Here is a 13,526-nt window from a genome sequence, read left to right as displayed (position 1 = left end):
CCTAGTCACAAAAAGAAAAATAAAGAAAACAATATCAGGTCTAATGTTGAAAACCATTTCTTGGCAACATTCGATCAGGAAAAAGTAAAAAGAAAGGATGTATCTAATGGTGAAAACCCCCTCGAGGCACCAAAAGATGGGAGATTTGACACTTTACCTGAGTACTATCAAGAAAGGTCATCAATTTTGATTGAACCAACAGAGGCAGTTAACATTTGGACAACAAAGCAAAAAAAGATCCTACATCCAGCAACTTCTTTGTCAGAAGAAGAAATGCAACAATATATGGAATTCTTCAAATGACAAAAAATCAATTCCGCCTAGTCAGATACAGACATGCCAGGATTGGATCCAGAGCTTATTATGCACCACTTAAATGTTAGTCTAGGAGCCAAACCAATTAAATAGAAATTAAGGAAGATGCATTCACATATCTCTCTCCTAGTCAAAGTAGAACTAAAGAAATTACTGAATGTAGGATTCATTAGACCTATAGCTTATCCTCAATGGGTATCCAACATCGTTCATGTTTCCAAACTAGATAAAAGTATGAGAATATGCATAGACTTAGAAGATCTTAATAATGCATGTCCAAAGGATGACTTTCCTTTGCCTAACATTGACATCATTGTAGATTTAACTATTGGACACTCCATGTTTTCTCTAATGGATGGTTTCTTCAAATACAATTAGATTAAAATAGCACCTGGAGATCAAAAAAAGATAGCCTCACATGTCCATGGGGTACTTTTGTTGGAATGCCATGCCTTTTGGACTAAAGAACGCAGGTGCTACATATCAGAGAGCTATGACAACGATATTCCATGACATGATGCATACATTCATGGAAGGTTATGTAGATGACATCTTGGCCAAATCATACAACAAAGAAGACCATATAGGAATACTAGAAAAGATCTTTGACAGGTTAGAATAGTACGGCTAAATCCTAAGAAATGTGCCTTTGGTGTCACTTCAGGCAACCTCTTGGGATACATTATTTCAGCTAGAGGTGTCAAAGTAGATCCAACTAAGGTCAAAGCAATCATGGAAATGGCATCTCCCAAGAATATCAGTCAATTCAGATCACTCCAAGGAAGACTCTAGTCAATCAGAAGATTTGTTTCTCAACTAGCAGATAAATGTCAACCATTTACTCATCTATTGCACAAAAATGTTCATTTCAAGTGGGACCATCAATATGAGGATGTGTTCAACAAGATCAAGGCCTATCTCATGCAATCACCCGTCCTAATGTTGCCAATTCAAGGAAAGCCATTATTACTCTACGTATCAACCATCGAAGTATCATTAGGAGTTTTGCTTGCACAACAGGATAATGAAGAAAAAGAATGAGCCATCTACTACATCAGCAGAACATTAGTTCGATACGAGATCAACTATTCACCAACAAAAAATGCATGCTTGGCGGTAGTTTTTGCTTCTCAAAAATTAAGACACTATCTACTATCTCACTCCATCAAGTTGATAGCTAAAATTGATCCACTAACGTATTTGCTCAGCAAGGCAACATTAACATGAAGATTAGCAAAATGGATCATGATTCTAAGCGAGTTTGATATTGAGTATGTAGATAGAAAAGATATCAAGGGGCAAGTCATTGTAGACCAACTAGCAAAGGCACCACTTCAAGATGATCATCCTTTATAGATTGAGTTTCCCGATGCTGATATCCTAACAGTCACCACAAAAACATGGCAATTATACTTTGACGGTTCATATACACAGTATAGATTAGGAGAAGGTATTCTATTCATCACACCACAAGGTCATACAATTCCAAAAGCATACAAATTAAGCTTTCCATGCACCAACAATACAACAAAATATGAAGCTTTGGTTACAGGTATCAAAATGTCTATAGAGTGGAACATTACACAATTCAAGTCTTTGGAGACTCTCAGCTCATCATCGATCAAATCAATGACAATTATCAAACAAAGGATGAAAAGTTAATGCCTGATAAAAAGATAGTTGATGATATCAAGAAATATTTTGTAGAAATAAATTTTCAGCAGATTCCAAGGAATGACAATAAAGTAGTAGATGTCATGGCAACACTTGCTTCTCTCCTTCAAACACAGGAAAATCAACAGCGTTATGAATTGCTGGTGGAAGAGTTGTTTTACCCTGCTCATAATTGTCCTGATTCCCAAACTATTTGTCACCTTGTTGGGCATGATTCCTCCTGCTATGGCCAAACTTACACATACCTAAAAGATAATATCCTCCCTCCTGACTTATCAAAAAATCAAAAGAGAAACTTTATTCGCCAATCCTCCCATTATACTCTTGTCGCGGATACCCTGTTTAAATGAGGTATGGATTGTACTCTTTTAAGATGTCTCAAAAAAGAAGAATCTGAGAAGGCCTTAAATGAAGTCCATAATGACATTTGTGGCACTCATTCAAGTGGTCTTACCCTTTCGAAAAAACTCATACGCTTGGGCTATTATTGGCCAACTATGGAACGTGATTCTTTTCAGATAGCTAAAACATGCAAACAATGTCAGATCCATAGGAATTTGATTCATGCACCAGCACAAGAACTTCATGTTGTTGGCATTTTACACTCATATGAGAATAGTTGATGTTGTCATTGATGGAAACCAACTGGCAACCAACCGGAAATAGGTTTCTACATGCACCAGTAAACACCGGCAGGCACTTACACCGGCGTTTAGATTACATCGGCAACAAATCATACCTGCACTCAGGCTGACATGGGATAAACTTTTGTTTATTGTAATATAATTATCTTTTGTAAGCTGACTTGGTATATTGTAAAAGACTCATATATGTATGAGATCTTATAGATCATTTTGACATGATATATATGGTAGAAGATAATTGTTTAGTGGCAACAAAGGTTTTTAGTTGGTATCTAACTGAGCGTAAACCGGTACTGAACCAGGCATTAGAGATGCTATTTTGAGTAGTACATTATGTTGGATTTAATTATCCATATTGTAGTCAGTGAGACTCTTTTGAGCAATGCACTCTAGGCAGTTGGCCTTCCTGCATGTGCAAGCCCTTATTGTAAGTAGTATTTATTCATTGGCTAGTGATATATCAGCTAGTGAGCTTAAAGGACTGCAACCGGAAGCACATGTTTCATCAGTTGTGATATCTTCTGATACTGATAGTGGCAAGGTTGCTGAGTTTAAAAGAGTTGAAAGGAGGAAGAGAAAACCCTCACTAGTACCCTCTCCTTCTCCTAAGAAAACTAGGACACTAAGGAAGAAGCAACAGGTAGTTAGGGAACCGCAAAAGAAACTTACACTAAAGAAGAAATAGACATTGATTACCCCTACACTAGATGATCCACTAAATGAGATTACATAGGAAGGTAATCTGGTAAATGTAAATAAATGGTATAATTCTTTTAAGGATTCTAAAAAACAAACTATTGAAGAAAGCATGATTCTACATTTGGATATCTACAAGAAAGTTTTGCTAGAAGTAATTGATGATTTACCCAATGATTTATACATGAGATTAGAAGCTAAAAGGCTATCTATGATGGAGCTAGATAAGAAGTTGAAAGTTGAAACACTCTTGGTTGTACATCTAGTAAACTCTAAGGAAGAGATAGATGAGCTTATATCTGAAGCTAACCAGTCAGTATTTGTCAGTGGGCACCGGCAAGTAAGCCTAATGGCTGGAAGGGTTAAGGAAATTGCAAATGAGACTGCAGATAAATGGGACATTATTTTTGTTGAGAAGGAAAAAAAAGAGGAAAGAAACAGACCAAAAGTGGAAAAGATATTCAAGGTATATCCAAAAGATAAGGGAAAAGGTAAAGTAGGTGGTGTACCTTCTATAAAAGCAACAGATAATATCCCTCCACCGGCTGAGGACGTCCCTCTATTAAATTCAACATCACCGGTACATACAGCTAATCCACCAAATATGGCTACTAAAGGTATAACTCATGATGATACTAACCCAGAGTCAGAAATAGTTTTTACCATGAATGTGGATACATAAGATATAAACATTGTTGTGGACAAAGAGACTGCAGAGGTTAAGGCAGATGATGTCAAAGACAACAAGATCTCTAAGAAACCGGCACACACTGTAGACTCTCAAGAGACTGAGAAACTGGCACAAACTGTTGATTCTCAGAACACTAAGATACTAGCTCAAGTTGAGCAACTCGAGACTGAGAAAACAATAGAGGTTAAGGAAACTAACACGGGGCAACCAAAATCAGAGAAACTGGTAGTTGTACAAACTCAGAAACAATCTAAGGTAGAGGTTCATATTGAGTCTGGGAAACCGGCAGTTGTAGAGGTGCTTAATCAAACTGAGAAACCATCAAAGGTAGAGGTACATACATAGAAAAATCCACCAAAAGAAAATGTAAGTAAAGTGGAAGCATCTGATGGAAATGAAGAGGATATAGTGAAGGTAATTGGACAAACATCTATTGAGAAGAAACCCATAGCAGAACTGAGCACATCTACAGGTGAATTTAGACCTACTAACATAACAGAGGTTCTTTTGGATTCTATCAAGAGGATAATAGATTTCAATGCCTTAGCATTTAAGGCTATTGATAACACTTTACCTCTCTTAAAGATGATTGCACCTACTTGTAAGATAGATCACATTAATGATTCTTTAGGTAAATTAGACACATTATCCAATTTTATTTCTGAAAATGTTCTAACTCTAGAAAAGATGAATTAGGATACCATTAAGGAGAGAGTTGACAAAGAGAAAAATACATTCTTTGAGAACACTATAAAGAAATGTACCGATCACTTGGACACACTTTTACCGGTACTTAATTCTACAATTTTGGAGTATAAGGAGCTATATAGAGAAGCTTGTAAACCTCACTATTTGACAAAGGATATTGATGAGGACATTAAAAAGACACAAAAAGAGATTGATGACATAGCGGACAACATGATAGGTTCATCTGAACTTATCTCGGTTTTTTAGCAAGAAATGGCAGTTTTTTAGGAGAAGTTCGAGAAACTTGAGAAAGAGAGGGAAAGGATAAGGTTGAAGGTCCGAGAACTAAAGAATAAACTTAGTCCAAGGTTGGATAGTCTGATTACTCAGAGAGCTAAACTGACTAAGGCAACAATTCCTAGAGAATGATCACCGGAGTAGAAAATGCACTATCTCACCGGTATGATCCAGCAAACTAAGGCAACTCTAACTGACAGCAACAAGTTTATGCAGAGTTTCAATCTAGTTTTGGCAAACATTTTTTAGATAGTAACCAACTGGTTACAGACCTTGAGGTAGCATTTTTGTACTCTTTTGATTATTTATGACATCCTTTGTCATTGATGTCAAAGGGGGAGTAGTGGAGATAAAAATGCATGTACAGAGGAGATCACTTGCTCAGGGGGAGCACATCTTTTTGGATTTCAGTTTTGGGATAACAATTTTGGATTTTTCTCATGAGTATTACCATCAGTGCCAAAGGGGGAGATTGTTGGCATTTTACACTCATATGAGAATAGTTGATGTTGTCATTGATGGAAACCAACCAGCAATAGGTTTCTACATGCACCGATATCACAAACTTCATGCACCGGCAGACACCAGCACCGGCAGGCGCTTACACCGGCATTTAGATTACATCGGCAATAAATCATACCTGCACTCAGGCTGACATGGGATGAACTTTTATTTATTGTAATATAATTATCTTTTGTAAGTTGACTTGGTATATTGTAAAATACTTATATATGTATGAGATCTTATAGATCATTTTGACATGATATGTATGGTAGAAGATAATTGTTTAGTGGCAGCAAAGGTTTTTGGCTAAGGTATCTAACTGAGCTTAAACTGGTACTGAACTAAGCATTAGAGATGCTATTTTGAGTAGTACATTATGTTGGATTTAATTATCCATATTGTAGTCAGTGAGACTCTTTTGAGCAATGCGCTCCAGGAAGTTGGCCTTCTTGGATGTGCAGGCCCTAATTGTAAGTAGTATTTATTCATTGGCCAGAGAGTAAATATTGTGGGTCACAAATCCCACCGAGTTTTTTCCCACACTGGGTTTCCTTGTTAAATATCTTGTGTTATGGTGTGTTTCTATGTTGTCTCTATTATTTGTGTTTACTGCATTAATTCTTGTTTACTGGTACACTATTTTGGGTGGCAAAGTTACAAATAAGTTTAAATATACACCTAACCGGTTAGACATTGATTCACCCTCCCCCCCCTCTCAGTGTTTGTGGGACTGTCATTGAATCTAACAATTGGTATTAGATCCTGGTCCTCTATTTGTAAAAGCCTAACAGCTTGAGGAAGATTCTGAAACCGGTACAGATGGAGAACTTAAGAAAATAGTTGGAAGGAGCTCTTGAAGATTTTGATGTAGAAAAATTGAAGAATATCAAACTAGAAGATGATCTGAGGACTGCTAAGGAATTCATCAAAGGACTTTAGGAGAACCTAGTTATTGCACAAAATTAGAGAAAGGAACTTCATGAGAAAATGTAGAATGATGATGATGATGAAAAGGAAACCCTTAGAGATATTACAAATAAGTTAAGGCAAGAGAACAGTAATATGAAGAATGAAATGCAAGATATGACTATGAGGCTATGTAAGAATGTTGAAGACGGGAAAAAGAATGAAGAAGACTTGAATAGGAGACTTAATGATGGAGGTAATGAAAATCTAACAGTCGATCATGAAATTGATATGCTAAAGATAAATCTGATTCACATGAAACATGATAAAGATGAGCTTGTGAGACAAGTTGGAATTCTTGAAAATGAGTTGATCACTACAAATGAACACAAAGATGAATTCAAGAAAAGTTCAGAAAGACTTGATGACATGCTGAAAAGACAAAAACCTGATGGAGATACAATTGGACTTAGATTTGAACATGGAGAAGGTTCTGGTACTACAAATAATCAAGATTAGAACAAACTGGCAATAGGTTTCTACATGCACCAAAATCACAAACTTCATGCACCGGCAAACACCAGCACTGGCAGGCACTTACACCAGCATTTAGATTACATCAGCAATAAATCATATCAGCACTCAGGCCCACATGGGATGAAATTTTATTTATTTTAATATAATTATCTTTTATAAGCTGACTTGGTATATTGTAAAAGACTCATATATGCATAAGATCGTATAGATCATTTTGACCTGATATGTATGGTAGAAGATAATTGTTTAGTGGCAGCAAAGGTTTTTTGTTAAGGTATCTAACTGAGCTTAAATTGATACTGAGCCAAGCATTAGAGATGTTATTTTGAGTAGTACATTGTGTTGGATTTAATTATCCATATTGTAGTCAGTGAGACTCTTTTGAGTAGTGCGCTCCAGGTAGTTGGCCTTCCTGCATGTGCAGGCCCTTATTGTAAGTAGCATTTATTCATTGGCCAGTGAGTAAATATTGTGGGTCACAAATCCCACCGAGGTTTTTCCCACATCGGGTTTCTTTGTTAAATATCTTGTGTTATGGTGTGTTTCTATGTTGTCTCTATTATTTGTGTTTACTGCATTAATTCTTATTTACCAGTACACTGTTTTGCATGGCAAAGTTACAAATAAGTTTAAATGTACAACTAACTGGTTAGACACTGATTCACTCCCCCCCCTCTTAGTATCTATGGGACTATCATTGAATCTAACACATGCTTTGGAAACATCTTGGCCTTTCTGCCAATGGGGTCTTGATCTTGTAGGAAAGATAAATCCTTCTTCATCTAATGGTCACAAATTCATCTGTGTAGCTATAGAATATTTCACAAAATGGATTGAAGCAGTACCTCTCATCAATATCATAGGAAAACAAATTGTTGCATTTATCTTGAACTACATCATCTATCACTATGGAATACCCATGACCATTATCACTGATAATGGGTGACCGTTCAAGAATCAGGATGTCCAAGAACTATGTGACAAATTCAAGATCCAACACAGATTTTCCACACCCTACTATCCACAAGGGAATGGGAAAGAAGAAGCATCAAACAAAACTATTTTGAAAATACTTAAAAAGATAGTGGATGATGCTACCAGAGATTGGTATATTCAATTGAACCCTGCTCTATGGGCCTACCATACTAGTATCCGCACACCAATAGGTGCCACACCTTTATCTCTTATTTATGGATCAGAAGCAATATTGCCAATAGAAGTAGAGATACCTTCTCTACGAGTATCATTAAAAGGTCTTATCCCAGATGAAGAACAATGAGTATCTAGATTGCAATAGTTAGAATTGATCCATGAATGAAGACAAAATGCCTTTGATCATTTAAAGGTATATTAGTAAAGAATGTGCCGCAATTACAATCACAAGGTCAAACTGAGAATATTTCAAGTTGGGGAACTAGTACTAAAGGAAAATCCACGCAACCAGTCAGATCGAGAAAAGAAAGGGAAGTTTGAACCAAACTGGTTAGGTTTGTTTGTGGTCACAACAGTGTTTGGGTCTAGAGTATATCAGCTATCAACACATGACAGGGATCATCTCAAGGAACCCATCAATAGCATGCATCTGAAGAAATTTTATGTCTGAAAAAGCAGAAAAATACAAAAACAGTGAAAAAGCAGAAAAATCCAAAAACAATGAAAAAGCAGAAAAATACAAAAACAGTGAAAAAGCATAAAAATACAAAAACAATGAAAAAGCAAAAAACAAAAATCAAATATGAGAAAAAGTGTAATAAAAAAAAATGGTGAAAACCTGGCAAACAGGCACTATCTGTTCGCTATCTCTTCCATCTATTGGTTCATGCATTCTTCCGCTTGCATTCTTTTTCATCAGCGTTGTTCATATCCATAATAAAGCCTTTGTACATACACGGGCATCCCAGGTGGCTTCTCACCATGATTTGGATCATTGGGTATATCATAATGATTTGTTTCTAGGCTTGGGGCAAAATTCTGCACCTAGCTAGGGGAAAAATTTTCAATCATTTTGAGCTTAATCAAATAGGTTGAACAATAGTCAGGCAACTCTTATCGAGAGAAAACTGAGACGCATCCAATGTTGAACATAAGATGAAATTTTCAACCATCAAACTATCATATATCAGTCTAAGCACATTCACACGCCTTTTAATAGATGATATCTTTTGGATAATGATTTTAACATGATTGTTCAACTTTTCTATCTTGATTTTCGCTATCATGATTTCTGAGTGACTCCGAGATGTCTCTGACTAGAGGAACAAGGAAGGAACATGATATTTTTCTTGTCTTATGTTTGTAAATTAATCAATAATATGTGCAAATTTGTCTAAGGACATGATCATCAGAGTATCATTGAAGACATTTCCAAAATGCGTATAGAAATGGTTAATACTACCTATTTTATGCAAGCAACACTCAGGTGATCTTGGTTCAATTATACCTTGATGCTTGTGCTAACTTGCAATATCAAAATCTAAGAAAGTAGTGCTCAAGCCATCATGGTTTAATTATACCATCAATGTTTGCACTCACTTACCACATTTTAAAAAGCTCAATGATGACAAAACATAGTAACCTAGTGATTGGTCCAGTCGTAGCTTTGCATTTCATTTGCATTTAGCTTGCATCTCATTCTTGCATGGGATCCCGCATGCTCATTTTATCCAAGGTTAAATCTATCGCAGGAATCATCAAGGTATAATCATAAGTGTGTACACAATCAAACTGATGAGTCGTCTCTCTCCAAATATTGTCAACCCAGCACAAATTTAATGTTACTCCCTCAACAGAACCAACATCAGCATATCTGAATCTTCCTGCAATTTGATATCAACAAATATGTCAGTTCTTTACTCAATCAACCTTATCAATTCTATCAATTGATCACATCTAAATTGATTCTATCATGTCTTATATAGGATGTATCTTTCCTGGAACTAGATGTTTTGATCATGTCTTATACAAGATATATCATTCCTGAAACCAGACGCTTTGATCATCTTTGTCTTATACAGGAGGTGTCATTCCTAAAACCAGACTGAATCTCAATCTTATCAATTTAATCAATCAAACTTTATCAATAATCAAGAACCACATCACCATGATCGTAGAACTCGCATTTTCATCAACCACAGTTGTAGAAATCAAATCATTTCTAATCGGGATATCAATTTCACAAAAATTCACATTCCAAAAATAAATTATCTCAATTGATCTCCCGAGGGGGCATCATTGTACCACAATTTATCAATCAATGTTTGGGGCATCCTATCGAACCAATATCATCATGAAAATGAGATTATTCTTTGAATCAACGCGTCATCACACCTGGCTTCAAAGAGGGGAAAAATGTATACACCTTAAAATGGTCTGAAGATAATTAATTAAATAAGAAATTATTTAATTAATCCCCCTCCCTAATTTAATTTAATTCATTAGAAATTTGATTAAATTCTCCCTTTCATCTACTTATTAATAAATCTAAGGATTTATTTATTAAGTTCATTCCATGGTCTCCTTTGACTAATTAATTCAAATTAATTAATCCTTCCCCACACCTCCTCCAATTTCACCCTTGATATCTTCAGACTCAATCTTGACTGTTGATTCTTGACACCTCATCCCTGGCCTTGGAAATCCTATAAATATCCCCATTTTGGAGCACAAAGGATCCCATCTCATTATCAATTTAGGCATTGTTACTATAGGCATATCATTTGGGCATTGTTGTTATAGGCAATTGCATCTTAGATTTAGCTTAATTTGATAATTTTCTAGCATAATTGTTGAATCATGTAGCTTAATCAATCTCTTTTCTATCTTAATCATGCATATCTTTAGCTTAATTAGTTTTTTGGATCAATCTAGCTTAATCAATCTCATCTAGTTTGCATATCATTATCATTTCAAATCCTCCATCTAGGTGCAGTCAAGTCACTAGGATTGCTTATCCAGATCTGAGAGCAAATCCATACTCACATCTCTTAGGAGGTGATAGGTCACTTTGTCATGGTTCATCTTTCGTTTGCTTCTTATTTGCTAACCATGCTTGTAATGATCTATTGAGTGTTTGTGTTCCAGTTGCAGGTATCACACTTTAGAGGCACGACAACAACAATGATATCAACACACATAACACCAATATTTTTTATATGGAAAACTTGATTAAGGAAAAAACCATGGTGGGAACCTACCTATGATGAAATGATACTTTGCAATCATATGTGTAAATATTATAATGGGGAATGCACATGCATTCAGGCACACTACCTAGAGCTCACTGCTTAAATTACAATGACCCAGAAGGCTCCAACCCTCAGGTAAGGTTCACTACCTTACAAAGATGATCGAACTACAATCCAGAAAGAATGAACTACAAAATTGGCATCTACTAATGCTTGATTATGGTTCTAATTAAGCTCAAATGTCTACCCTTCACCAATCTTTTCTCAACACACCACACTAAAATATGAATTCATTGATCGCACATACACCACTCTCTAATAATGTAGACTCGACGACAATCACCAAATTACATGAATATTACACCCATTTATACAAATCATCAACCTTGACTACAAGGTCGGCCAAACCCTTAACACCTAATTACAAAATTAATCACACAATACATAAATCAACCACCAAACCAATACAATGTCATAGATGACATAGCATGGACCAAAACCAAATCTCCAAACACGCATCACCACTAGAAATCTCACCAAGATCAACCACAACATGTTACATCACCAAAAATATCGCATAACACAAAGAATATCACCAAACCTAGAAGATTATAAAGAACTTGCACAAGGATCAATGCGAACCATCAAAACAAATAGGACATGATTAGAAAACACCAACAAGCATGTTAGAACCATCTGTAATAGCTACACCAACACCACTTATTCAAATCTTCATCGAGCAACACGTTAACACACAAGAACACTTAACAACAACAACTCAAATAAGAAAAATAGCTTTTGGAGCACCAAATCATGAACCATCTGAAATAAAGATACACACAAACATCCCAAACATTCTCCCAAAACCACAACACAAGATATGATCATATTGGAGAACATAGGATCAAACACCAGAACACTGCAACACTAAACACTAAAAACTAGTCCTCAAACCGGAATCCACAACTCAACCAAACCACCACATAGCATCATGAAATCAACACTTAATCAATTATAAATACTTCATTATTGAAATCACAAATCCACTCCAGCACATCTGCAACATGTCAACTGAAAAAACCAAGCCAACTCACTGCAACACTGAAACACGAGAATATGTTGACATCAATGACTACAACATATCCTAGCAGCAACAGTATCTAACAAATGTAATTGTTGTATCTTTTATATCTATGTTATACTACATAATGGTGTTAATGAACCTACCTTAGAATGAATGTAACATAGCACTTTGATGTAATGGAATGATCTTTGGCTAGTGTTGTATGGAGTAGGAATTAATTTTAGATGACTAATGAATAGATGTTATCTCATTCTTTATTAAGATGATCTAGGGATGTATCATGATGTATCTAATTTCCTAGAAAAGTAAACTATAAGATGTTCATTTCATTGTAGTAAATATGTAGTGATCATGATATTGTTCTCTTATGTTAAAAGTTTGTTTATCTTTATTTAGTAGACTCATTGGGAAAAGAAGTGTAATCCTTTCTTTTGATGATTGTTGTAAGTAACAACATTGGGGAACCTAGGAGGACTTTGGTGTAAAATGTAAATGATAAGTTATACTATTTGTTACTACTTTACAAGTTATCAATGGTTTATTTCATTGTGAATAATGTTGGTAACTTGAGATTGTATATTCATTTAAAAGTTGATCATTATGTTGAGTAATGTTAGCTAATTAGAATCATGGTTCTTACTAATGTTAAAAGTAATAATTATGTCCTTTTGTTTCTTTTGTTTCTTTTGTTTGTTGTCCTTTGGGTTCCCTAGTGAGGTATTATAGACTACAACAAGGTTTTTTAGTATTATATGTCTTTTATCAGGATGACAACATTGTGACTAGATCAAACATGTTAAAATATGTAGCAAGATACACTTATGACTTCAAGATGTTAGTTTATGTTGGCATCAAGTATTTGATTGTCTTTTGATTTCATCTTTTGCAATGACATGTTTCCTATGATTATCAAGGACGTCTATGACTAGAGTAGCCAGGTTGGGGCATGATCACCTATTTGTTTTTTGTGGATTGACCCTTGGTAATAGTATGGATCACCCAAGGATATGAGGACATTGTAGGTCTAGTGTAAACTGGGGTATTCCTTGTTTGTGATTGCCTAATCTCCAAGCAAATAATACAATAACTATCTAGGTCAGACCTATATCTGGATGGTCACAATACATTTTCCATAATAAGCTCAATGCTGATAATAGAACAAGAAGCTTGTTCACCTCCATATCTTCTACCTTCCATCTCTCTTTCCCATATGTCCTCCATCATCCTTCCCCATTCTCATGTAGTTCAAAATAATACGACTAAGTATAATGACACACAAAAAAAATGCACATCATCATATGTTAGTA

The sequence above is a fragment of the Cryptomeria japonica genome, chromosome 7, assembly GCF_030272615.1.
Source record: "Cryptomeria japonica chromosome 7, Sugi_1.0, whole genome shotgun sequence".
Classification (NCBI taxonomy): domain Eukaryota; kingdom Viridiplantae; phylum Streptophyta; class Pinopsida; order Cupressales; family Cupressaceae; genus Cryptomeria; species Cryptomeria japonica.
This window is presented reverse-complemented; position numbering follows the sequence as displayed.